At 52.0% G+C, this 26,855-nt stretch overlaps 1 pseudogene; it reads left to right on the top strand.

The window, feature by feature from the left end:
- LOC124086148 (ruvB-like 1) lies at positions 1 to 26,731 on the top strand (annotated as a pseudogene).
- Positions 26,732 to 26,855: the final 124 nt, after the last annotated feature.

Consider the following 26,855-nt stretch of genomic DNA (forward strand, 5'->3'; position numbering starts at 1 on the left):
ATGCATAAGCCAATGGAGAGTGGCGGTGTTCCAATATCCTCCAATGGGGCTCCAACGCAGGCGGGCTCTTGTGAGCCACCCGAGTAATGGCTGCTTGGTAACCTCCGGTGGGCTCAGGGTAGTTCCTCCTGCATGGGTTGGGCTCTGTCTGGCACTTTAAAGATGAGGAGGTGGAGAGCACCACAGATATGCAGCGCATCACCTTTCACAGCCACGGGAAGGGGCTGGGGATCCATGAGAGTGCCTTGGCAAAGCAGGTGGCCTCGGGGCCCATGGGCCAGGAGAACGCGCAAGAGAGGCGGCGGGCGGGGCCTGGGGGTTGGGTGAGAGAGGGGTGGAGGGGGGCAGGAACCTTCCCGGCATTCGTCTGGACTCAGTGTCACTTGGGTGCGCGGAGTTGACCCAGGGGGGCTGCCCGTGGAGCCACAGTGCGGCCTGTGTTGTGTTTATTACAGAAAGGGTCTGGCTGAGCTGCTAAGGCTGGCCTCCACCTTGCAGTCCTCCTGCCTCAGCCTCCAGGTGCCCTAGGATGACAGGCCTGCACACCATGTCCTGAACAAGCACCCTTTTTCCAGTCAGGTCTACTTTCGTTAAGTGGCAACTGTACCAAGTCCCAGCACTTACAATATTTATTATTATTATTATTATTATTATTATTATTATTATTATTATTATTATTATTATTATTATTATCAGAAAAAAAAATGGCCCATCCATTGACCACCCAGTTTAGTAATGAGAGCAGGGGGTTTGCACTACACCGCCTGTAAGCTGCTGGACCCTAGAGTCATGGCCCATGGTCTCCCTGAAGGCTGAGCAGCTACAGAAACCTGCAATTTATATGAGCTTGTGACTGTGGCCTCGGAGCCTCCTATTAACAGAAAGGGAAAAGAAAAGCCTCTGGTTTCTTGTCTATGTCTCTTTTGGGGGGGTGGGGAGTGCCAGAGATTGAACTGGAGGAGCCCTGAGCTCCTCCCCAGCCCTATTTTTGCATTTGATTTAAAGATAGAGTCTCTCTGAGTTGCTCAGGGCCTCACTTTGGCTGAAGCTGGTTTTGAACTGAAATCCTCCTGCCTCACCTCCTGAGTCCCTGGGACCACAGGTGTGGGCCACTATGCCCAGCAGATTTTTCTCTCTCACCTCCACTGATGGGGCATCCAGAGCAGTGCATGGAGGGTGTGGCGCTCAGGGTTGGTTGGACGAGTCTGTCAATCGTTTGGACCAGAGACTGCATTTTTGCCCCACTGAAACACAGTAATAGTGACCATTTCTCCCCTCTGTGCTGCAGGCATGTGGCGACATAGTAGAGTTCATTAAAAGCAAGAAGATGGCAAGAAGAGCTGTGCTGTGGGTGGGACCTCTGGGAACTGGAAAGGTCTTTGTGTTCTCAATGATTGCTGCTGCCCAAGAGGACAATCCTCATGTTAAAGCCAAATGGAATTTACATCTTAATTAGTCTTTGTTTAGCCACATGGGTCTCATGTGTTTTTAAGAAAGGAATCTGATCTCAAACTCCTACTTCTAGAATGAAAATCATCCTGGCCAGAGAGAGGGAAAAGTCCTTCAAGGGGTCTGGTCGCTGGGATGGTCCTTGAACCCTTTCAAGTCTCCTTTGTTTGGGAAATACATCTCTTTTTCTTTTCTTTTCTTTTTCTTTTTTTTTTTTCCTTTAACCAGTGATTGAACTTGGGGGCACTTAGCCACTGCCACATCCCTTTTTTTGTATTATTTTTAGAGCCAGGGTCTCACTAACGTTGCTGAGAGCCTTGCTAAGTTGCTGAGGCTGGCCTCCATTCGTGATCCTCCTGCTTCAGCCTCCTGAGCTGTAGGATTATATGTGTGCACCACCGCGCCCAGCTGAAAATCCATTTCTGTTGGTCCAGGGCCTCATAAAAATTTGTGAGGGGCTGTGGCTGTGGCTCAGTGGTAGAATGCTCACCTCACATGTGCGAGACCCTGGGTTAGATCCTCAGCACCACATAAAAATATAAGTGAAATAAAGGTATTGTGTCCAACTACAACTAAAAAATAAATATTAAAATAATTAAAACAAAGATATTATGTCCATGCACAATTAAAAAGAATATTAAAAAAATCTTCTGTGGCACATTATTGGAGGGGCAAAAATGAGTCAGCCAGTATTTTTTCGAATATGAACTGTGCCCATCACTATTTTGGCTATGCATGATTGACAAATAACAAAAACACACTTTTGATCTTTAAGGGACTTCTAGTGTTTTCCAGGCAGAGAAACAGGAAGTTTCCTGATGGCACAAAAAGACTCAGTTGAGTGCTGAGCTTCAAACTGCTGACTGATTTTAAATGCTGGAATTTGGCAGAGGGTTTGATAATTCCCCTTCAGAGTCGGGCTTTCCAGGGGACAAAAGAGGACACACAGTGGAGCTTTTTGGGATCTGCAAGGGGATTCACCAGATCCTCAGGCTTCCCAGAACTCCTGGTCTGGGCATGGCTTGTTTTCTGGAAGGGCCTCTTGGCATAGGAGGGTAGGAGCCTGTGCTCTTGTATGTAAAGAAGTGGGCTCTTACCAGGGGTGGTGGCCCCTGTCTGTCATCTCAGTGACTCTGGAGGCTGAGACAGGAGGATCACATGTTGGAAGCCAGCCTCAGCAGTTTCTCCAGGTTCTAAGTGACTTAATGCGACCCTGTTCAGAAATAAACAACATAAAGGTCTGGGCTTCGTCTTGGTGGGTATTGATTGATCAGTTTTGAGGCCTGCGGCAGGCTCCTGACCTTTCAGAAGCAGAAACACAATCAGCTGTGAAATAAAAGCTTGAATTCTAATTTTGATGTTGTACATATGGAATTGCCAGGGTGTGTTGTGTTGGTGACTGATGGTGGATGAAGAAGTCGTGTTTCTGGGGGAAGTTTTTTGAGGCTGGAATGCCATACAGTGTGGACTTACAGAAACATTTGCTTGTCCAAGTAGTCTTCCATTATTTTTTTGGGGGGTTACCAAGATTGAACTCAGGGTCTCTTGACTCCTGAGCCCCATCCTCAGCCCTTTTTGCATTTTATTTAGAGACAGCATCTCACTTAGTTGCTTAGGGCTTTGCTTTTGCTGAGGCTGGCCTCTAACTTGTGATCCCCCTGCCTCAGCTTCCCAAGCCGCTGAGATGACAGGCCTGCACCAGAGCACCAGCATGACAGCTGTTTCTTTCAGTGCTGTTTCAGTGTTATTTGGTACCTTTTGTCTTCCAGTGTTGCTCTTAAGAAGTCTGATTTTCAGGGTTGGAACCTTTCTTTCTGGATGTTTTGGAGGTACATTTGGATAGGGCGCCCTCCCCTGATTTCCCTTTCTTGATGTCCACAGGGCTTTCTGAGTCTCACTGTTTGGTGTTGTTGGTGTGTTGTTCAGTCACCAGCTCTGAACCCCTGAGCTGTGGGCTGTTCCTGTTCTTTGTGTGCTCTTTCTCAAAGTCCAGCTAGGTGAGATTAGCTCTGTAGTGATTTTCAACCTGGTCCAGTTTTGACCCCCCCAGGAGATATTTGCCAGTACCTGGAGAGTCATCTCTTGTAGTTTCAAAATGTGGTGGGGGGCATCTAGTGTTAGAGGCCAACGGAGCTGTCAAGCAACCTGCTGTGCAAGGCTGTCCCCAAAAAAACAGAGGAAAGACTGAGAAATCCTTTTTTTTTTTTTTTTTTTTTGGCTACCAGGGATCAAACCCAAGGGTGCTTAACACTGGAGCCCCATCCTCAGCCCTTTTTAATTTTATTTAGAGACAGGGTCTTGTTTAGTTGCTCAGCGCCTTGCTAAGTTGCTGGGGTTGGCCTCCAAGTAGCCATTCTCCCACCTCAGCCTCCCAAGCTGCTGGGATGACAGGCATGCACCCCCACACCCAGCTCTCAGTTTCTTAATCCATAAAATACAAGTTAATGGGCTGGGATTGTGGCTCAGCGGTAGAGCACTCACCTGGCATGGGTGGGACCCGATTCAGTCCTCAGAACCACATAAAGATAAAGGCATTGTGTTGTGTCCATCTACACCTAAATCAGTTATATTAGTTCAGTTACCTATATCAGTTCAATATTTATTGCTAAGGGGAGGGTTGTTAAACATTATAATGGCTTGATTTTTGAGCACTTTTTAAGATTTAAGTTTTTCCCCTAATTTAGAGCTGGAACAAAACTAAACTTGTTTCAAAAATAAACAACATAAAGGTCTGGGCTGCGTCTTGGTGGGTATTGATTGATCAGCTGGGAGGCCTTATAATATTAAAATATTAAAAGAATTACAAGTTAGACTTTCAAGATGACAGGCTATGGAAAGATCAGTGAGATCTATAGAGCTCCATAGGAAAGGGTATGCATATGTAGCTTTCTTAGATGAGTTTTTTTTAATAATATCATAATTTTTTTAGTTGTAGTTGGACACAATATCTTTGTTTTATTTATTTATTATTATGTGGCACTGAGGATGAAACCCAGGACCCTGCACATCCTAGGTGAGTGCTCCAACACTAAGCCCCAGCCCCAGCCCAGGCCCAGCCCAGCCCCTTCCATGAGCTTTTAATTGGAGAAAGCTGGACAGACATGGAGCCATTAAAATATTGATCCTATTTGAATGGAAGGGTAATGGTCACCCCTTCAGTATTTGGTGGAGGGAGGCAGGGATGCTGTTCAGTAGGATGTGGTCACTGTTTTGACACTGGAAACTGAGAATTGGGAGTTGGAGGCTGTGAAGGAAAAGGAAAGAGACATTCTGGGTAAAAGGTGGACATGAAAACCAGGCACAGTGGCTCACAGCTCTAAACCCAGCACTTGGGAGGCTGAGGCAGAAGTATCTCAAGTTAGAGGCCAGCCTCAGCAGCTCAGTGAGACACTGTCTCTAAATAAAAAAAAAAAAAATTCTGGGCCTGGGGCTCAGTGGTGAAGCAGCTGCCTGGCACATACAAAGCTCTGGGTTCCATTCCCAGAACCAACAAAATAAAACAGGTGGGCAGAGCCACCTATTGCCTCCCCTGGGCCTCGTGGTGTTGGAATTGCATCCATCTGTGTTTTGTTCTAGACATCAGGTGCCTAAGCTTTCAGGCAGTGAGGTAAGCAAAGTGACTGGCTCAAGCGCAAGGACGTGGTGCCCTTTCACTAAAAGAGGGCTACTGTTCCCAGACATGGTTTCTCAAAAGAAGCCAAATAGCTGGATTTCTGCACAAAAGTTCCTAAGGTTAAAGAAACTGGCAAGAGCCAGGCACAGTGGCACATGCCTTTAATCCCAGTGGCTGGCTCAGGAGGATGAGGCAGGAGGATAGAAAGTTTGAGGCCAGCCTCAGCAAAAGGGAGGCCCTCAGCAACTCAGGGAGACACCGTCTCTGAAGAAAATGCCCAATAGGGCTGGGGATGGAGCTCAGGGATTGATTGCCCCTTGGTTCAGTCTCCCCACAGAAAAGACAAGTTTAAAGGCACATCTAAGACTACATGGTCCCAACCAAACCATCCTGTGGGCAGCTCATTGACTCCTTGTAATCTAAACAGTGTTTTAGTTCACCAGATGAGGCCATCCAGCATTAGAACTACTGTGTGCTCAAGACCACACTGGAAAACAGGGAGAAGATCAGAACTAGAACCAGCCTCTGCCCCATGAGGTAGCGGATTTTGCCCTACAGTGTTCACTGATCGTCCCCCAGGTTGGCTGCTCAGAGGTGTCATCAAAAGGTCATTGAAAAGAAAATCTAAGAGGAGACTTCCCTGGGCCATATTTGAAGCAGCAGCTCCAGTTGGCCTTGTCCCAGCAGCTTGGGAGGCTGAGGCAGGAGGATCACAAGTTGGAGGCCAGCCTCAGCAATTCAGTGGGACCCTGTCTCTAAATAAAATATAAAAAGGGCTGGGGACAGGGCTCGGTGGTTGAGAGCCCCTGGGTTTCATCCCTGGTACCCAAATAATAAATAAATAAAGTACAAAGAAGTCTACTAGATTTGATTTAATGCTGAAGGAAAGAAAATGCAGTGGGAGGGTGCAGAGTTTGGAAGTGGGGAGAAATCATGGGACCCTGTTACACCCCCCACAGACACCTGGTACCCCAGTGGCTGGCACTCTGTCTTCCTGCGGTGCCTCTCTGGGGGACTGGCTCTGCCTCTTGATCTTCCTCAGCAGGTCCCTGTAAGCACTATGGGGCTCTCTCTCTTTCTCTCACTCTCTCTCGGGACCACGGCCACTGAGCCACCCCCAGCCCCTGTGTGACACTAATGCTGAGCTGAAGAGTTCTAATTCTGAACTTGTGTCCGGAAACTAAGCTTTGTGTCACATTGAACTTAGGCTTTTTATTTTTATTTTTTGCTACCAGGTATTTATCCTAGGGGCACTTTATCCCTGAGCCCCGTCCCCAACCATTTTTATATTTTATTTAGAGACAGAGTCTCGCTGAGTTGCCAAGGCTGGCCTCCAACTCTCGATCCTCCTGCATCAGCCTCCTGAGCTGCTGTGATTATATGTGTGTACAACCACTCCTGGGTTTTACGTTTTAAATTTTTCACTCTATTGTTTTTTCTTCATTTCTCCTTTTCTTTTTTTCTTTTCATTTCCTATTTTCAGGGTCTCACTATGTTTCCCAGGCAGTCCTGGAACTCCTGGGTTCAAACCATCCTCTTGCCTCAGTATGCTGAGTAACTATGGCTACAGATGTGTGCTACGGTGCCTGGCTTACTTTTCCTTATTTAAACATGTGCCAGTGATTTTATTTAACTCATTAATTAAACATATGAACCATATTCCAACAGCTCAGGAGTCTGAGGAAGGAGGATAGCAAGTTTGAGGCCAGCCTCAGTAACTTAGCCAGACCCTGAGCAACTCAGTGAGACCTTGTCTCTAAATAAAATATAAAAGGTGCTGGGGCTGGGGCTCAGGGGTTGAGGGCCCTTGAATTCCATTCCTGGTACCAAAAAGAACCCCCCCCCCCAAATGTGACCAGTAGGATATCACAACCTTTCAAATACCTGAATATTAATATTTTTAACAACTTAAATTTAAAAATCAAAACGTTTTTCTGGGCTGGTGCAGGGGGCTCAGTAGCAGAGCACCCACCTAGCATGTGTGGGGCCCAGGGTTCAATCCTAAGCACCACATAAAAATAAAAAAATAAATAAATAAAGGAATTGTATCCATCTACAACTTAAAAATTTTAAAACCCCCATTTTTGTGAGACAAAAACCTGATAAAACTTGCCTTCACACAGTTGCTTGTGTTTCAGTGGCTCAGCAGGAACTGAAATGCTTTAAAATTTGAAAAAGTAGAGGTCACCAAGCACATTTGATAGGAGTTTCCCCTGGGGGGAGGGTCACAGTAGGGGCTTTTGATGGCAGCAGGTGAGGATAAATTTCTAGATCCTGCTACAGAATGAAAGGGCAAGCCGTGGCCTCCCCTCAGACAGGAGCCTTCTGTCCCTGCACCTTTGAATTCCTGTGAAGCTGCAGAGGGAGGGAGAGAGGGTCATCTGTCCCCATCTGTGCCTCTCCCTTGGCATCATAAAGGTCCCTGTCAGGGACATAAAACCTGAGCCAGCAGATGAAACCCATGTCCTTTGTGCTGTTGTGGCCAGAGACAGTGCCTGCAGCCCCTCTCCTGGCCACCAGCTGAGTCCATGGTCCACTGGGCCTTCCCCTGTCTACTTGTCACCATCAAAAAAATTCTAGACAAATATGAGTGGCTGAGAGATGGGGATGCCTTTCTTCCCCTCCTGGAGGAATTTCATGTCACTGTCCCCTGACAGTGAGTATGGGCAGGCATTCCATTTGGAGGAATTTCCTCTTTGTAGAATAGAAAAGGTTCTATTAAGAAAAAAAATTAAAGTAGGTTTAAAAGCCCAGAATTTTCCAAGCTTGACAGAGTTTTCTGACACCTTCATGTTGTCTGGGAAATTTCTTTTTTTTTTTTTTTTTTTGTACCAGGGATTGAACCCAGGGGCCCTCGACCCCTGAGCCCCGTCCCCAGCCCTATTTTGCATTTTATTTAGAGACAGAGTCTCCCTGAGTTGCTCAGGGCCTCAGTGTTGTGGAGGCTGGCCTCTAACTGATTATCCTCCAGCCTCAGCCTCCAGAGCTGCTGGGACTCGAAGTGTGCGCAGCTGCTCTGGGCTTTGTTTGGGAAGTTTGTCTTGGGGTTCAGCAGCTGGGAATTTGGTTCATCAAACACAGAATGTGGCTTCTTTTTTGGGTGTTTTCCAAAAGGCCCATTTATAGGCTCTCAGGTGGATCCCAGGCAGAGGAGATCTGGCCCTTAGCTTCCAGTGTTGAGTGTCCTTGTCCTGGTTGGGTTTCTGGAGAAGAGAAGGCAAGGGATGGCTTGATAAGATAACGCCCCCCTCCCCCTGAACAGCGGGAAATGGCCTGAGTGTCTGATCCTGTGGCCATGTGTCTCTGCCTTTGATACATTTCTATATCAGCTCACAGAGAGCCTGATGGCCACCTGCCAGCAGAAGTCCTCTGTGGCCTCCCTATTTGTCAGGACAGCAGCGACCCTTATCTTTTTTTTTTTTTTTTTTTGAGGAGGGGAACCAGGGATTGAACCCGGGAAACCTAACCACAGAGCCACCTCCCAGCCCTGTTTTGAATTTATTTGGAGGCAGTGTCTCACTGAGTTGATCAGGGACTCACTGGGTTGCCAAGGCTGGCCTCCAGCTCGCCGTCCTCCTGCCTCAGCCTCCCGAGCTGGGATGACAGGTGTGGGCCACCGCTCCCTGTAGTGTTGCTCTCCACCCATGATGGTGGCTCCGTGTTGTACTGTAAGGTGACTTGTCAGTTCTTGTGCTGTGGCAGGTTGAGGTAAGAAGGTTGTTGGTGGAGAGGAGATGGATGTGAAGAGAAGGATGGTCCTGCTTCTCACCATGTCCCCATAGGCCATCCCTCCCAGGGCTGTGGATAAAGCAGGCCAAGGAGGTCTATGAGGGGGAGGTGACCGAGCTGGCGCCATGTGAGACCGAGAACCCCATGGGCAGCTATGGCAAGACCATCAGTCACGTGATCATAGGGCTCAATACAGCCAAGGGCACCATGCAGCTCAAGGGGAGTCCGTCCTGAGCCCTGTCCTCAGCACTGTGGCACCAGGCATCTGGTGTGACCTCTGTGTCCCTCTTTCCTTGGTCTCTGTACTGTTGATGCCATATGGGACACTCAGGATAAAACCGTGTTGTATAAAGGGACACCTCGTAGAGGGTTTGGACATAGGTACCTTCATGAGGTTGTTCTTTCTTTTCTCATTGCTCCTGGGAGTTCTTTGGTTAAGTCAAAAATTGCTTCTGCCATTTCATCCCCCACATGATGAACACTGGCCAGCCAGGCACAGTGGAGCATGCCTGTTATCCCATCACCTCAGGAGGCTGAGGCAGGAGGATCACAAGGTGGAGGCCAGCCTCATCAACTTAGCCAAGGCCCTGAGCAGCTCAGGGAGAGCATGTCTCTAAATAAAATAAAAAATGGGGCTGGCGATGGGGCTCAGGTGTAAGTCACCCCTGGGTTCAATTCCCAATACTGTCCCCTCACCTCCCCCAAAAGTCAAAGTGGACATAATTTTGTTTTCTTTTTCTTTGTTTTTCATAATGTTTTTACTCACCCACTGCTGTTATGATTGACTCACACTAGCTCTGTACCTGTCCCCTGATGCATAGCCAGGTCCCCTGCTGCAGGCTTGGGGAGATATTTTACCTGTGGCTCCTCACAGCTGTGTGCCTGTGGGCACAGGTGCCATGAATCTCATTCCCCTGTTTTCCAGATCAAGGCCTCAGGCTCAGAAAGAGGCTCCACAGTCATCCTGCGTCCAGTGCTGGCTGAGTGGCAGGGTGACTGTGAGTCCTCTGGTGCTGGGTGACCCCTGTGAGTCCTCTGAGCTCTCTGGGACTCAGTGTCTCATCTCTAGACCACTCTCCATCCACCATAGAATCTCTCCATCTTTCCCCCTTTTATAATTTGATGGCTCTTTGATTCTCTGAGGTGGTTTCTTGGTCACTGCTTTATGGAGTTCCTGAAAATGTCACTTGTTCCAAGGGCCATTTTTCTGTTTCCTAATGGGGTCTTCATCTCAGGAGCTTGGCTCTGCAAAGCCCCCCCCCTCTCTCTCTCTCTCTCTCTCTCTCTCTCTCTCTCTCTCTCTCTCTCTCTCTTTAATCCCTCATCACATCCTGTCCACCCTGGATTAATGAGGTTCTGAGAAGGTGGCCCCTTCTCAGGAATGACACCTTGAGCCAGTTCATCTGGAAAATCTACTGGATAAAAGTGCCTGAGATGAAAAGAGAAAAATTGTCCTCTTCCACGTAGGAGAGAGGACACAGGAACACAGTGGAAATTTGAGCCATCCATCTGTCTGCTTTGTCCAGCTTCTCAAAGAAAAGAGCCTAACAGGGAAGAGGAAAATTGTCTTCAAAAACAAAGATGGTACCCACCTCTGACCCCAGCAGCTCAGGAGGCTGAGGCAGGAGGATTGCGAGTTCAAAGCCAGCCTCAGCCAAAACAAAGGCCTAAGCAACTCAGTGAGACCCTGAATCTAAATAAAATGACAAACAGGGCTGGGGATGGTGCTTGGTGGCAGAGGGCCCCTGAGTCCAATCCCTGATACCCCAAACCCCCCCAATACCCAAGACCTTCAGGGCAGTTTTTCCCACATGGATGAGATATTGGGACAGAAAGACCCCAGGTGCATTGTGTGGAGTTGTGAAGTGTCTGAGTTTGAAGGAGGCTTTTGAATCTTGGCCTGGGGACTCCCCAGCCCTGGTCCTATTTGCACAATGCCCCAAGGTGGCCAGAGAGGCTGGGCCCTGGTGAGCTCCTGGCAGCTCTGTTGGGGTGCAGTTGTGAACACAATCCACCCATTTTAAGTGTGTGTGGACCACAGGATTTTGAAGCACGACATAGTTTAAACTCTCCATCTTAATTCTAGAACATTGTCATGACCTTTCAAGGGACCTCATTCCCATTGAATGGCCACCTGCAGTCTGTCCCCCTGGCCTTTGGCCACCACATACCGACTTTGTTTGTGGATTGGCCTTTTGGGGGCCCTCTCCTGCTGAGGGAGCCCTGCAGTGGGTGTTAGTCTGTGTCATGTCCCCCGCCACCCCCCTTTGACTCTAGACTCTGTCTGGGAGAGAGCTCACGTGTGATTCCACAGCATGGCCATCTGTACCAGCTGCTCTGGAAGCTCAGCCTCAGGACCTGTCTGCCAGCTCGGACCTGCAGAGGCTGCTATCCTTGCCCAGTGCACATCCCTGGGGAAGAGCAAGGCCCTGTAGAGCACCATCACCCGAGATGTGTGTGCACAGCCTCAGGGGCCAGAGGTGCTAGAATTTGCTTTTTTGTGGTCCAAGTGTTCAAACCCAGGGCCCTGGCCATAGTGAACTAGCACCATGTCACTGAGCTGTGCCCCAGCCCCAGGGCCTAGCTTTGTGGTCTAGACTGGCCTCCACCTTGGTGATCCTCCTTCTACAGCCTCCTGACCCAGACAGCTGGGGGGATTCCAACTTATGTTTCCACTTCTGAGCTGGTCTCCTCTGAGGGTGCTTCTGGGTGCTGTCACATAGAGGAGGAGACCAAGGCCCAGAGAGTCAGAATCACAGGCCACGTCAAATGCAGCCTCAGGTGGCTAAGCAGGAAGCTCTGGTGTCCCTAACACAAGGACTGGAGCTGTAGTGGTGATCCTGGGGTGTGCCATGGGGCATGGCCATTGATACATGTCCCCTCTAAGGGTAGCCAGGTCCCTGTGAGAATGCTCCTGCCACTTTGCAACCCCTGAAGCAAGGCAAGGAAGAGTAATGGTGATGTTCTCTTGTCTCCTGCAGGCAGACAGTGTGACCCTCAGGTTCACCTTCTGGTGTGCTAAGCCCCCAGTCCAGGCTCTTGTGCCCTGCCACATACCCTCATACCCACCCACTTCTAGTGTCACTGGCTACCTTGGGTGTATGTCTATCTCTCTCTCATGTTTAGTCCTGTGAACCAAACCCGTAGTGCTTAAGCAGGGAGCCAGAAGCCTGCCCTTTTTATTTTGGTTTGTATTGTTTTGAGAGTGAGTCTCCCCTTGCTAAGTTGCTGAGGCTGGCCTCCAAATTGGTGATCCTCCTGTCTCAGCCTCCTGAATCCCTGGGATGGCAGGTGTGAATCCCTGTTCCTGGCCCCTCAGGTCTCTTACAGAAAGGTGCCTTCTTTTGGGGTCAGAAGGAACTGGAACGTGCATCATGGTGGTCTGAGTCCCCGTTTTGTCTGGTTTGGTTTGGTTTTAGCTGAACCCCAGCATTTTTGAAAGTCTGCAAAAGGAGCGAGTGGAGGTCAGGGACATCATCTACATGGAGGCCAACAGTGGGGCTCTGAAGGGGACAGTGCCATGTCTGAGGGCCGGCCAGAGGAGCAACTGGGTGACCAGGGTATCACTTTGCTCAGTGGGGTTGAGTGGGGGAAGGTCAGCAGCTGTCCTACCTAAGTCACCTTGACTGTTCTCTGTCTTCTTCTTCTTGTGACCTCAGCAGGCAGAGTGTGCAAGACCCAAATTCTGTGAGGGACAGGGACTAGACAGCTTTCATCCCTTCCTGCCCCACCAGGCAGTGTCTTCCATCTTCCTTTATCTCCCTGGTGTCCCTTCCTGAATCATGATCCTGGGGACTGCACCAGGTGGCTCTTCCTCTATCTACTACTGTGTCCCATGATGGCTGCACCTCCCTGGTTCATGGATGAGCCTAAGGCCTCATGTCACCCATAAATTATCACCTAGAAGAGCCCAGACCCCCAGCTCCTGTAAGTCCCCAGGATGCTCCTCTATCAGGAGTGAAAAGAAAGGGGAGAGAATCTTCCAGAATGTCTCAGGTGTTGGGCGGGTGGGTCTGGGAGTCCAGTGTGGCACCAGGCAGCGGGGCACAGGCAGAGCATGCCGTTGGAGGCCCTTGGTGGGCAGCAGGCACCTTTCTGTCACTGAGCTCTCTGTGGTCCCGGTGCACCATGGTCTGCTGGCAGAGGCAGGGCATGTGCGACTCCTAGGCCATGGAGCTCGCTCTGGAGGCAGAGGAGGACATGCCCTTCCCAAGGGTGATGTGCACAAGAAGAAGGAGGTCATCTAGAATGGGACATTGCATGACCTGGACATGGCCCACGCCAGGCACCAGGGACAGGCCCTGCTGGCCCAGCACATGCCCAATGCCCTGGAACTAGTGGTCAGGGCCATGCTGTCCTCCTGGAGGCCCTCTGGGCTGCTCAGCAATGAGCACAACATGAGCTTTGGCCCCTTTGTCCCAATGTCCAGATGCCATCACCGCTGATATCTGGGCATTGTCTACCCCTGACCACCTGCCAGCCTTCTGGAGGCTGCTCTCCACCCAGGGCTGGGGGTACCTGGCGGGAGCCTTCACAGGGCTTCAGACAGCCTCATGGAGGCTCTGGCCACTGCAGAGCCAGAGCTTAGAGTCCTCCAGCTCCCATCTGGCATTGCTCTGGGCCCCCCAGGACAGAGAGTCAGGTTTGTTCTTCATCTTGAAGGGGACCTCCTCCTCCCCCCCCAAGGAATGGGCTTTCTGCTGGGAATTTGGTTTTGGTTTTTGTCCCATGGAGAGGCCAGAGACTCTTGGGATTGGAATTTCTTTCTACCTGGCTGGAGGTTTTTTTTTTTTTTTTTTTTTTTTTTTTTTGTACTGAAGCTTAAACCCCAGGGGTGCTTACCCATGGAGCCCCGTCCACAGCCCTTTTTATATTTTATTTAGAGACAGGTTCTTGATGAGTTTCTCAGGACCTTACTAAGTTTCTGAGACTGGCCTCCAACTTGCGGTCCTCCTGTCTCAGCCTCGCAAATTACCAGGATTTTTAAAGACATGTGCCACCATGCACGACTCTGCTTGATTCTTGCAGGTCAGGGGAAACCTTGAGGGGCTCCCTCTGAGTTCACGAGCCCCTCATCCTTCCCAGGGGAGCTGTGCTGGGCCTGTCCACCTCAGGCTTCCAAGTTGAGTGACAGGGACCCACAGGAGGCAGGAGCATGAGCCTTGGTAGCAGCCTTAGAAAATCCTCTCTCCTACAGGGGGACAAGACGTCCTGTCCATGATGGGCCAGATGATGAAGCCAAAGAAGACAGACATCACAGGGATGATGTGTGGTGAGGCCTGAGCCTGGAGCCAAGTTGAGGCCCTGCCTCTGACGTGCTCCCAGCTCTGAGTGCCACGCACTGCATGGCTCTGAGTCTTCACTCCCTTTAGAAGCCATGGCCACACTATGTGCTCTTGCTCCACTGAGGTCAGCATTTGCTTCCTCTGAGGTCCTAGAAAGGTGCTGACTTTGACACCAGGCAGTGGGTCTCCCTTGCTCCTTTGTGGACTTTTTTTTTTTTGATGCCAGTGATTGAACTCAGCAGCCCTTGACCACTGAGCCCTGTCCCAGTACTTTTATATATTTTTTTTTTATTTAGAGACAGGGCCTGGCTGAGTTGCTTAGGCCCTTGCTAGGTTGCTGAGGATGGCCTACAACTCAAGATCCTCCTGCCTCAGCCTCCCCAGCTGCTGGGATGACAGGCATGTGCCACTGCACCTGGCTCTTCCCCATTTTTATGTCCTTCTCAGGCCCATTACATCTTTACTCCCTGAAAACATAAGTTCAACAAGAATCCACTGTTGCCTTGAGGCCTCACAGTAGCCTAAGCCCCTCAGTGAGTGGCCAAGAGAAGATCCATCTCTGAACTCCATTTTGACAGCCCCGAATCATGGCTCTGGGCAGGACAGGCCTCAGATCCCAGTTCTTTGGGAAAAACTCCATCCTGATGTCAGAGGGCGCTTGTTTGGAAGGTGAAGGCTGGGACCTGAGGCAGGTCTGCCATTCTGCAGGGGCTGGTGGTTTAGGGGCCAAGGCCAGGACTGCTCTGAGGCTTCTTGCTCATGTTTCCTGGGGAGAGGATGCTAATTGCACTTGATGGAAACTTCATTAACCTGAGCATTGTCACACAAGGCCCCAAAAAGGGCTCCTTGACTGAATGCAGCAGAGGAGAATATGCATATGAAAATGCAACTCTCTGGGTCTCCCAAGTGGGGATGATGCCTGTTTTCTTTTTCTTTTCTTTTCTTTTCTTTTTTTTTTTTTTTAGATGAGGGTACAGGGATTCAACTCAGGGGCTCTTGACACATGAGCCCCATCCCCAGCCCTATTCTGTATTTTATTCAGAGACAGGATCTCAACTGAATTGCTCAGGGCCTTACTAATTTGCTGAGGCTGGCCTCCAATTTGTGATCCTCCTGCCTCAACCTCCCAGGCTGCTGGGGTTATAGGCATGTGCCACCACAGCTGGCATGATTCTGGTTTTCAAATGATGACACCAAACCTGGAATGGGTCCAGTATCCAGCCTGGGGTCAGAGAGAACCAGGCTGCATGGTTGGGTCTGAAGGGGATTGATGTGGGGAGAAGAGAGCAGGTGACATTTCCCAAACTGGCTGGGACACTGTCCAAGACAAGATCAACAAGGTGGTGAAAAGTACATCGACCAGGGCATGTCCTAGCTGGTCCCCAGCATGCTATTTGTGGACTAAGTGCACATGCTGGACACCGAGGGCTTCACCTCCCTGCACCGAGCTCTTGAATTTTCCATCACCCCCATCGTGATTTTTGCCTCCAACCAAGGCCACTGTGTTATCAAGTAGGTGCTGCCAGCTGTCCCTGCTCCCCGGGTCTGTCTGTACCCATTATGTAACAAGTCAGGATGGGATGAAGGGAGTGCATATTGCCCTTGGGAGAAGACAGCAGGGGGACTGAAGGCTGCAGCTGCCCTGTCCCTGATGGGCAGGGTCTCTGCAGGCCTCTGAGGCTGAATATTCCTGTAGGGAGCAAAGGCCTGAGGAGGTGTGGCTGCTCTGGTGACCTGAGTGTCAGCTCCCTCACACTGACTCCCAGAGGCCAGCAGAGGCTGCTTCATCTTTAATGAGGACACCGAATGACATCGCACCTTTTCCCTTGTCATGGGTGGGAACACAGGTTTTTCTCTGAATTTGTTCTTCTTAGCTCCCCATTACAGCAGCCTGCATCCTGCCATATCACCTACATGGGGTTTGATTTTCATTTCTGTGGCTGGTCCTGCTGTGGGGTGTCCCTGGTTGTGTTCCTGTGTGAACATGGGAAAGTGATGTTCATTCATTTCCCTGTCTCTGGCAGTCGTGCCCTTCCCTTCCCTTTGTCTCATCCAATGAAATTCTCTTCTCTTCTCCCCTATTGTGAGTAAGCATCTGCATGTCAGAGAGGACACTCAGCCTTTGGTTTTTGGAATTGGCTTACTTACTCAACACCATCCTCTCCAGCTCCATCTATTTACCTGCAAATGCCATCCTTTCATTCTTCTTTACAGCTGAGTAATATTCCACTGTGTATAGGGACCATAGTTTCATTATCCATCCATCTGCTGAGGGGCATCTATGCTGGTTCTATAGCTTGGCTACTGTGAGTTGAACTGCTCTAAACAGTGACGGGAATGCAGGTATCTCGAGGAACAAAGCCAGTAAGACAGTAAGACCTTCCTGGAGACACAGTGGGGCCTCTGGCCCCTACCTGGCCTCAGCCTGCCTTTGAGTATAGCTGCTCCAGGCCTTGGGAACAGGGGGTCTTGTGCAGAATGGCTTGGACACATCTTTAGCACAGTGGCCCTGTTATCTGCACCATAGCTGAGGGACATTCCCTCTGGGCCCCTGCACTGGAGGCCTCCCTGCCTCCACTCAGACCCAGTGGCTGCAGTGAGCAGGTCGCGCCATCGGGGTTTTCTGTCTTCCTGGTTCAACAGGAACTGGTCCTGGTCCTGATCAGCGCAGGTGGCAGGATGGTCTCTTCCACCCCAGCAGCCAAGGGTCATGGGGACGAGTCCCCAAGAATGTATGCTGGGGTAAGAATTAGAAAAAGACCCTGTGGTCCAAGTGTCTCACGATTTCTAGTGCCAGAAGTAACCCCCCCACACCTATTTGCCCAGACTGGCTGCTGAGTGACAGACAGTGGGAAAATCAGTGGCTGTTGATGGAGAAGCCCCATCTCAGGAACTAGGGAACCACAGCACCAGGCCACCTGCAGGTCCCTTCCCCTGGCTGCCCCCTTGCCCTTGGGATCTGAGCGAATGACCCAGGCTCATGGGCAGCATTGTGTGGTCCCCCCAAGTCCCCTGAAGTGACTAAGCAAGATCAGTTGAAAGTGCCTCCCACATCCTTGGGGGCAGCTGGTGTCAGCCTGGCCAGCTACTGGGGGGCTCAGGGCACCCGGAGTGGCATTGGGGGCTGGGGGCCATGTATCTACCACCTGATACTGTAGGAGTCTTCTCACTGGGACCCCTTACTGGATCCCATCACTGGGTCCCCATCACTGGGTCCCCTCACTAGGTCTCCTATCTGGTTCCCACCTGGCTGGCCGAGAGCTCCGCATGGATACATGGCACCCCCTGCTGTGGAGCACTGCTCACAGGCCCCCCCCCAGGGTCCCTGGCCTGGCCAGCAGGTGTCTTCAGAGAGTGCTGCTCTGTCCACCCTGAGCCCCAGAGAAAGCTCCACGGGAAGGTGGCTCTTACCTGAGAACCTGCCTGTGGGGATGGAGGCACGTGGTCTCCAGAACAGGACTCTGGTGCCTAGTCCTGGGGTCGTGGTTGAGCAGCACTGAGGGACTTGGCTGCTGCCTCTCAAGACCAGGAGCAGGGGCTGTGACCTGGTGTTCAGGGAGCATGCAGCCCAGAGGCAGGCTGGGCTGTGACCAATGCTGGACTGGGCCAGGAGCCAGGGCTCTGGGCCAGATGAGATTGGGGTGGGGTCTGAAGAGTATCTGGGACATGGGCACACTGTGGGTGGCTCCTGACCTGCTGCCCAAAGGCTGCTCCCAAGGGGACCTTCCAGCTCCCTGTCCTGCAAGCCCTCATCTGATCCCCTGGAGCTCATGAGGGACAGGGGGAGAAGGGACAGTGATGGCTGAGGGCTTCTTCTCCTGGCTTTCCACGTTGGGGCAGTGGGATATCTTGATGTGCTGAGAGCCCATGGTGCTGTCCTGACTCCGGGACCTGCCCAGGCCAGAGCCAGAAAGTGTCCACCCCAGCAGCACCTGGCTTAAAGGCCCACCCATCACCCAATGCATTTAGAGACAGAGTCTCGCTGAGCTGCTTATTTAGCACCTTGCTTTTGCTGAGGCTGGCCTCCAGCTACGATCCTCCTGCCTCAGCCTCCCAAGCTGCTGAGATGACAGGTGTGGGCCTCTGCAGCATCCAGTCTTTTTAAAAAGTCTTAGGTGGTGAGTCTGGATGGTGGCCTTGTTCTGTGTGGGGTTAAGGAGGGAGCCCAGCGCCTCCCGCGCCAGGCCAGCTCCAGGTCATAGGTGTCAGGCTGCAGGCAGTGGTGTGGCCTGGTCCCAGTGGGAGCCTGTGGCCCGGTCCCAGGTGGGGCTTCAAACAGCCCTCTGGAGATGCAGCTCCTACACCCTGGAAAACTCCAGTAGCACTTAGTGTGTCCACACAATCACAAAACTGCCACCACAGTCAGTTTTAGAATGCTTCCACCCCATCCCCATCAGCCATCCACAGCCACTCTGCTGCTGCATCTCGTCTATCACCCCAACCTCAAGCAGCGGAAGGTTGCTTTCTGTCCCTTAGCCTTCTGTGGCTGTGTGTGGGGGGTGTGACTGACAGGCTTCACCCCTGTCCTCCAGGCCCCTGAATCCTCCATGGCCAAGTTGCACCCACTGGGTGGGCCCTTCACCAGCTAATGGATCTGTGCACTCATCAGCCCTAGCCCATTGGGGGGTTTGGCTGTGGGAGTTACGCTGCCACAAACGTGTGGGGATTGCAGTTTCTTTCTTTTGGATCTGTGTGGAGGGGTGGAGCTGCTGTGTCACATGGCACCTCTGACCTTTCAAGGAACTTCCAGTAGGATGGCTTTATTGCCATACTCCTACCAGGAATGTCTGAGGGTCTTGGTTTTTCCACGTACCACTTGACATCTGTTACTTTTCACCATAGATATCCTGGTGGGTGTGCAGTGGCCTCTCACTTGATTTGCATTTTCCAAGGTCCAGCGAGACTGCATTTTTTGGGTTTTACTTGCTATTTGTAAATCTTTGTAGAAATATCTGTTTGTATCCTTGGCCCATTTTTTATTATGTTATCTTTTTGTTATTGAATTATAAGAGCTCTTTATATATTGTGGATACTAGACCTTTTCCATGTGCTTGATTCATGAATATTTTTTATTCTTTGAGTAGTCTTTTCAGTGTTTGAACAGGGTCATTGACATAAATGAGTTTTGAATTCTGATTTAAAGCTCCAGTTGATTGTGCTGGAGGTGTATGTGGCTCAGCGGTAGAGTGCTTGCCCAGCATGCCCAAGGCCCTGGGTTACACATCCAGCATCACATACACATACAAAAAACAATGAATTGCAATTTATCTGCTTTTCCTTTTGTGTTTTTGGCCTCATATTTAAGATATCATTGTCCAGCCAGGAGCAGTGGCACACACCTGTAATTCCAGAGGCTGAGGAGGCTGAGGAGGCTGAGGAGGCTGAGGCAGGAGGATCACGAGTTGGAGGCCAGCCTCAGCAAGGCCCTAAGCACCTCAGCGAGATGCTGTCTCTAAACAAAAATTAAAAAGGACTGTATCTGGGGCTCCATGGTGGAGCCTCCCAGCAACAAACAAAATCAATAAAATAGGGGTTCTCTGGGGCCACCTGAGGGTCAGTTTATTACCTGTCCCTGGATCTGCTTTCCTTGGTCACCACCTAGCTCTTTGATGCTTTCAGTGCCCCCTTCCCACTTCCCAGTGTCCAGCGTCTTGTCTCAGAAAAGCGTAGGTGACGGGACTCCTCTTGGCCTTCCCAGGGGCACTAAGGACATCCCCTCTCCCCCCTGGGATCCCCCTGGACCTGCTGGACTGCGGGATGATCCTCTACACCATGCTCTGCTCCCCCGCAGGAGATGAAGCAGGTGCATCCCTGCCGCCATCCCCTCCCGCCTTCACTTCCGGCCTCTCACCACCCTGGGCAGCTCCTGTTACACAGAGGCTCTGTCCCCTCATCTGCAGGGTGAGTTGGTTATGGGGACATTGTCCAGTGTCCCAGAGCCTCTGTTCCCCTGGTTCTTGCCTGTTCACACTTTTAACCCCCTTTGATTAAGTTTGAGGGAGAGAATAAAAAACAGGGACCTGAAAACAACCAGGGACTGAACTAGGGCTTTTGACTCAGAACCTGTCCCCAGCACTGTTCTGCCTTTGATTCAGAGACAGGGTCTCACTGAGTTACTCAGGGCCTCACTTTTGCTGAGGCTGGCTTTGAACTCCTGATCCTCCTGCCCGGGCCTCCCAAGTGCTGGGATGACAAGCCTGTTCTCTAAGCCCAGCTGAAGGGCTTTGCTGGGGCACTTTGCAGCAGTGGTGGCCTGCATACGGGGTTGCTTCCTGGGGTGCATGCTGGCTTAGTCACATGGACCCCACCCTGTTGGTTTTGCAGGGCCTCTTCTGTGTGCAAGCCCCAGCATGCCTGTCCTCCCTGGATCCCTGGCTCTGTCCCTCTGGAAAGCTGGTGGGAGGACTTGGACATGGCTGTCCCAGCACCTTTGCAAAAGCTGCAGGGAGGAATGGGTGTCCCTGATCCCTGTGCCTCCACCCCTGAAATGTTTTGATGGCTTTAATTGAAACCAGGGATCCTTGAGAGTTTATTCACGAAGCTGCCAGAGTGAACAATTCCCATAGTGGATGAGGAGCCAGGTCCAGGTGATCTGGGCCACACCACACTCCACCTCATCCCCCTGCCCTTATCACCCAGCACCTATGGGACCAGCGACAGGTGTCACCATGACAGATGACATGGCCCTGCTGATGCTGTGCAGGGTGCCAGATTCTGGGGACACCTTCTGATTTATTGGACTGTCACGTTCACCTTGCAAATAAAAATGTCTCCTCTCAGTCCAGGCTGGAGCCTCAGGTGATGGGGTGCAGGGACAGAGGGGGATACTAGGTACTCTCTAGTCAGTGAGTAGGACACTTGCCGTGCAGCTGGCCCACGTCCCCTGGAGGGTGCAGCCAGCCTCCTGCTCCCTAGTCCAGCAGCACAAGATGCTGTACAGTGTCATTTTAAAGCACTGTATAAAGGGGACATTTGGGCCCTGCCACTTTTTTTTGTACCAGGGATTGAACGCAGGGTCACTTAACTCCTGAGCCCCCTCCCCAGCTGTTTTTCTATTTCATTTAGAGACAGATTCTCCCTGAGTTACTCAGGGCCTCGCTAAGTTGCAGAGGCTGGCCTCCACCTTGCGATCATCCTGCCTCAGCCTCCTGAGCTGAGATTACAAGCGTGTGCCACTGTGCCTGGGGCCCAGTCACTATGGATCATGTTTTTTCTTCTCTGAATGATCATTAAGTTTCGAGCCCAGATGGAAGGGATCCACATCAGTGAGGAGGCACTCAACCACCTGGGGGAGATCAGACAAGACCACTCTGAGGTGAGGTGGTGGCCTTCTGGGCCCAGGTGGAGGCTACCAAGGGCTCAGGCTGTCTCTGGGCTTCCAGGTGTGACAAGTCCCGGAACACAGTGGCTTAGACTGCTGAGCATCTGAGGTGGATTGTGAAAGTTAGATTGATGATAGAGGTCCCCCTTGTCCTGCAGCTGACACTCCCTCTGCAGAAGGTCACTAACTCTGCCACCATCCTCTGGGACAGGAGATGGACAGAACCAGAGCCTGGGGTCCATGGGGACCTTGCCAGCACAGCCCCTCCCCTGGCCCCTGGCTCCTTTCCAGATGCACGAGGATAGTGGACTCTTCAGACCAGGAAAGTGTCCCCAACAGTCCGGGAGGCCTTGGGACCCATTTCCTCACCCCCCACATGTCCCTGGGGTCCAGCTAAGCCTACAGCTGAAGCCACCTACAGCTGGGTGGTGGCTTCACTGACTTTTAACCTCTCTGAGCTGGAGATGCATGGGGCCTTAATTTTGTTCATTCACTGTGACATGGGGCTGAGGAGCAAATCCAGGGCCTCACAAGTGCTAGGCAGGCGCTCTACCACTGAGCCCGTCCCCAGCCCTCTTTTCCACTTTATTTAGAGATAGGATCTCGACGAGTTGCTCAGGACCTTGCTAAGTTTCTGATGCTGCCCTCCAACTTGCCATCCTCCTGCCTCAGCCTCTGAAGCCCTTGGGAAGCCACTGTGCCTGGCTTGGGGAATTTCTAGACTAGGGTGAAGATGTGAGGACCAGAACTTATGTCACACTGGTGGCCTCCCTGGTGGGGCTGTGACTGTGATGTTCCCAGTCATGGAAGCTCAGTCCTTTCCTGGCTCCACAACAAACAGCCAGAGCCTGGAGGGGGCCCAGCTGGCAGAGTCCTTCTGCCTGTGGACCTGGGGGGGACTCCCTCTGGGCCTGCCTAGACTTGTGGCTAAAATCTCCCCTGCAGGTCCTTGGTGCAGCTGCTGACTCCAGCCAATCTGCTGGCCAAGATCAACAGGAAGGACAGCATTGAGCAAGAGCCCATGGAGTAGACCAGCAAGCTGTTCACAACCCCAAATCCTCACCCAAGATCCTGGATGACCAGCAGGCCAAGTCCATGAAGGGACCTGGGCAGCACTCCATGGAGACTGCATCCACACGAAGGCAGCGTGCACTGCCTGGGCCAGGCCTCCCCTCTCCCTTGAGCTCTGCTATGTCCTTAGTTCTGTCTGAAGAGCTTTTTTTGTTTTAAATTATAACTTTTGGGATTGCTTTGATGGAATCCTCCCTCCCCTGAGGTGTTTTTAAATAAAATCTTAAATATTATCTGGATGACACCACCCCTCCTGCTCTATCTCCCTCCTCCTTCTCCCCTCCCACTCCCCCTCCATCTCCCTCCCTCCCTCCCTCTCTCTCCCTCTTTTAAACTTTTTTTTTTTTTCAGCAAGGAATAACTGGGATTAAACCCAAAGACATTTTTATTCAGAGACAGGGTCTCACTGAGTTGCTCAGGGCCTTGCTGAGTTGCAGAGGCTAGCCTCCAAACTGCGATCCTCCTGTCTAAGCCTCCCAAATCACTGGGATGACAGGTGTGTGCCATCATACCCAGCTGGCCATATCTTAATTATCTACTATTATTATATATATTTTTTCCAACATGGCCTGGCTTGAGGCCAAAGTGGTTTCTGGGCAGTGTTTCCAGGAAGGGTGCCTCCATGTCCCCCACTGTGCACTGTTGGGATTTCTCTCAGGTTGGGTCCTGGGACAACCTCAGTTGTCACAGGTGACAGTGGGGGCCAGGGTGAATCCTGAACTTTACCTCCACCTCAGCCCACAATCTCCTTATCCACTCTGTCCCATGTCACCACACCCTGGCTGCTGAGCTTGTGACCATGTTAGGGATGCCTCTGTGTGCTTATGCACACTGTGCTTGGCCTATTGGGAAGGAAGTTTCTAGAATGGCCAGCTGTCAGGGGCTGCCCCCTCACACTCACTCAGTGGCCCTCTAACCCTGAAGTGGTCAGTGATGGGAATAGTCTAAAAGGACCAGGAGCCAACAGAAGTCTCTCAACAGCCCAGCTGGACCAACCTGAGCAACCAGAGAGTCGTTCTGGTTTGTCACCCAGTGAGTAGTGACGTGAGTCACACTGAGATCAGAGGAACTTGGCCAACACAGGGGGCTGATCTCAGCCACCTGCGGGTTCCAAATCAATGAGGTAAATGCTCAGACCATGACACCAAGCCCATGACTCCGCCATCCAGAGGTGGTCAGGAGAGGAGGGACTATGTGGGTCTGAAGTGTCCCCTCAACCCAGCCAGGAGGTGGTGGTCAATGGCAACTGGACACATCCACAGCAAGTGCTTCGGCAGACGCAAGGGTATGGTGGACTCCCCAAATCCAGGGTCCCGGTCAGGCCATGAGCTCAGCTGAGGGACATGAGCAGAGCACCTGACCAATCCTCCCCAAAACTGTTAAAATCACCACGAACAAGGGCCATTGAAGAAAAGGTCACAGCCCAGAGAAGTCTCTAGAGATGGGACAGCAAGGTCCCTGGCTGGGATTTTAGGACAGAAAAAGGGGCGTCAGCTAAAACGGAAGGTGGTGGGTGCAGGTGGTGACTGGGTTCCAAATACAAAGGATGATGGGTGACACACAGGAACACACTGCCACTGTCACACTGCTCTGCAAATATAAAACTGGTCTAAAATTCTAAGTCCCCTCCCTTGTGGCAATGGGCATTGAACCCAGGGCCACACATGGTCATCAAAAGTTCCAAAAGGCTTGTGCAGTGGGGCCCGCCTGTCATCCCAGCAGCTCCAGAGTCTGAGGCATGAGGATTGCAATTGGAGGCCAGCCTCAACAATTTAGCCAGGGCCTAAGAAACTCATCCAGACCTTGTCTCTAAATATAATATAAAATAGGACTGGGGATGGGGCTCAGGGTTGAGTGACCCTGGGTTCCATCCCTGATATACCCCCCCTAAAAAATGGAAGCCAACTGGCTGATAGAGCCCAGAGAGCCCTGGGCCACACCCCTTCCCTTGGTGCGTGGAACTGGCCTCACTTGAGTCCTACATATTTGGAGGTTGCTGTGCGTCTTCAGATCTGACCTCTAAGAGCAGGTTTTGCCCTGGCCCCTCCTCTGACCCAGGCCCCAACATTTCCCAGGAACAAATCAGAGGCCACAGTGACAACAGGCCTCAGCTGTGGGTTGGGACAGAGGTGCTCTGGTTACCAGAAGGGTGTGTGCTCCTCAGGTGTCCGGGAGGTGGCCAGCTGGCCCTGGGTGGTGATTGCCCTGGGTGGGCAGGTTGGGTGGCCTGGTTCTCCTCTGACTCCCTGGTTTCTGGGCCTGATGGTCAAATTCATCTCCCAGAGGCAGTTTTTCTCAAGCAACCCCTCACCCACGGGGGGAAGTGTCTCCCTCCATTATGAGTGGGACACAGCCTGGGTGGGAGCTGGGGATTTGTCACATCTTATCGTGCTGACACGCCACCTAGCAGCCATGACAGAACCCCCATTTTTTGCGCCATTTCAGCTTGAGCCTGAAAAATTGTTGTGATGTTTAGGTGAAGTGGGGGGCTGGTCTCCTGAAGTATTTGAATTGGTCCTAGCTGGGCCCAGGCTCTGTGATGCCTTCCAGTGCAGGATTGGGTGGCCCATCAATCCCAGCTTCCTGCTGGCTCCCAGGGGCCCCTGTGGGAGTGAGAACCCAGGAGAGGAAGGGCTTCTTTTTTGGCACCATAGACTGAACCCAGGGTCCCTTACACACTGACCCCTGACCCCAACCCTTTATATATTTTATTTAGAGCCAGGGTCTCAGTGAGTTGCTCAGGACCTCTCTAGGTTGCTGAGGCTGGCCTCCAACTTTCAATCCTCCTCCCTCAGCCTCCCAAAATGCTGGGATGACAGGTATTTGCCACCCAGCCAGACTCCTTTCTGTTCTTGAGCCTCAGTTTCCGCATCTGTAAGATGGGCCTTCGTCTCCTATCACTGGAGGTGTGTGGCCATATCCCATGGACCTGGGAGGTGATGTGTGATCAGCCACTCAAGCAGCCTGGAATGAGAGGAGCCCCCCATCCGGGTCCCTCCAGGAAGATGACTTGGCAGTCTGTCAGCAAGGAGACCCCCCTGGCCGGTTCCACCCTCCCCTCCCAGACGCTGGGCTTAGAAGAAAAATCTCCATTTGGGGGATAACAAAACAAGGCATGTGGAGGGCCTCAGAGCCAAGAGGATCAGACCAGGCAAAGTCACTGGCTCCACTCAGTGTCCCCACAGGGAGAAAGACCCAGGGCTGCTGCCCCAGGGCTGCACTGAGGGGAGGGAGCAGTGGCCTCCCTTGGTCCCAGGTCTCGGGAAGCAGAGCCAGGGACGGAGAACAGTGGCCACCCCTCTCCCTGCTCACCCATCAGTCAGCATCATGCCTTGTCCCCTCTCCAGGGGCATTCACCAAACTGCCACCTTCCACTTGCAGGACGGCAGGCAGGCAGCCAGGTGCAAGGGCCTCTGTTGCTCTCATCACCATGGTTGGTGGTGATCAATAGGCGGCGATAAGATGGGCCAATGGTCACAAACCAATTGTCTGCTCAGCCACCTGCTGTCACGGTCACCGTCATACTGCCTGCACCCAGGTCTGCGCGATCAGCCTCATGTGAATAATGGGGACACCCGCTGCAGTGGGGCAGGACGTTGTGGGACACCGTGCCGAAAACAGGAGATGCAGGGCAGATGTGGGCCTGGCGAAGTGCAGGGGGACCTCTAGGCCTCTGCTCCTGCAACAGGCTAACCCAAGGACCAGAGGACTTCAGCAGGGGTGGGGGCGGGAACGCAGTGACAACCAGGGAGGCTTCCCCACCCCACCCCTGCCTGCAACAGACTCAGCCTCTAGTGTCCTTTGTGGACCCCTTTCCCATTGTCCCAGCCATTGGAGAACCCTGGGGTCCAACTGCTCTGCTCCCCAGGCTGGAGGCTGAGGCCAGAGGAGGGCAAATTTGAGGCCAGCCTCTGAACTTAGCAAGACCCTGTCTTGAAAGTCAAAAAGGGCTGCGACTTGGAGCAGTGGCCAGCTCCTGGGTTCAATTTGGTCCCAACCCCAGGGGTGAATTTCACACCCACTGCACCTGCCCTCAGCAGCCTAGGGGCAGCTCTGGCCGCCGCCTGCACTCTTCACCTAAACGGGAACTTGTCACAGGATGCAGTGGCGGTGGCAACAAGCTGCCAGTGTCCCGGGGCTCCCACGCACCCCACCGACTCCGACGCATTCCTCCAGGCAACCCGGGAGATCCCTGAAGTGACCTGTCCCCTGGGCAGCGTCCCTGCAAACCAGCGGCTCCCCGGTCGCCCCAGCCCAGCTTGACCGCTGGGGGGCACAGAGGTCGGGGGCGACCCGCAGCCGCAAGGCAGGCCACCAGCGGGAGACAGCCGCGCCCTCCCTTGAGGAGGCAAGCTGCAAGTGGTGACGAAGTGTGGACCTTGGCCGG

This window comes from Marmota monax, unplaced genomic scaffold, assembly GCF_021218885.2.
Source record: "Marmota monax isolate L192 unplaced genomic scaffold, Marmota_monax_Labrador192_F-V1.1 WCK01_AAM20220418_F8-fsc00334, whole genome shotgun sequence".
Lineage (NCBI taxonomy): Eukaryota > Metazoa > Chordata > Mammalia > Rodentia > Sciuridae > Marmota > Marmota monax.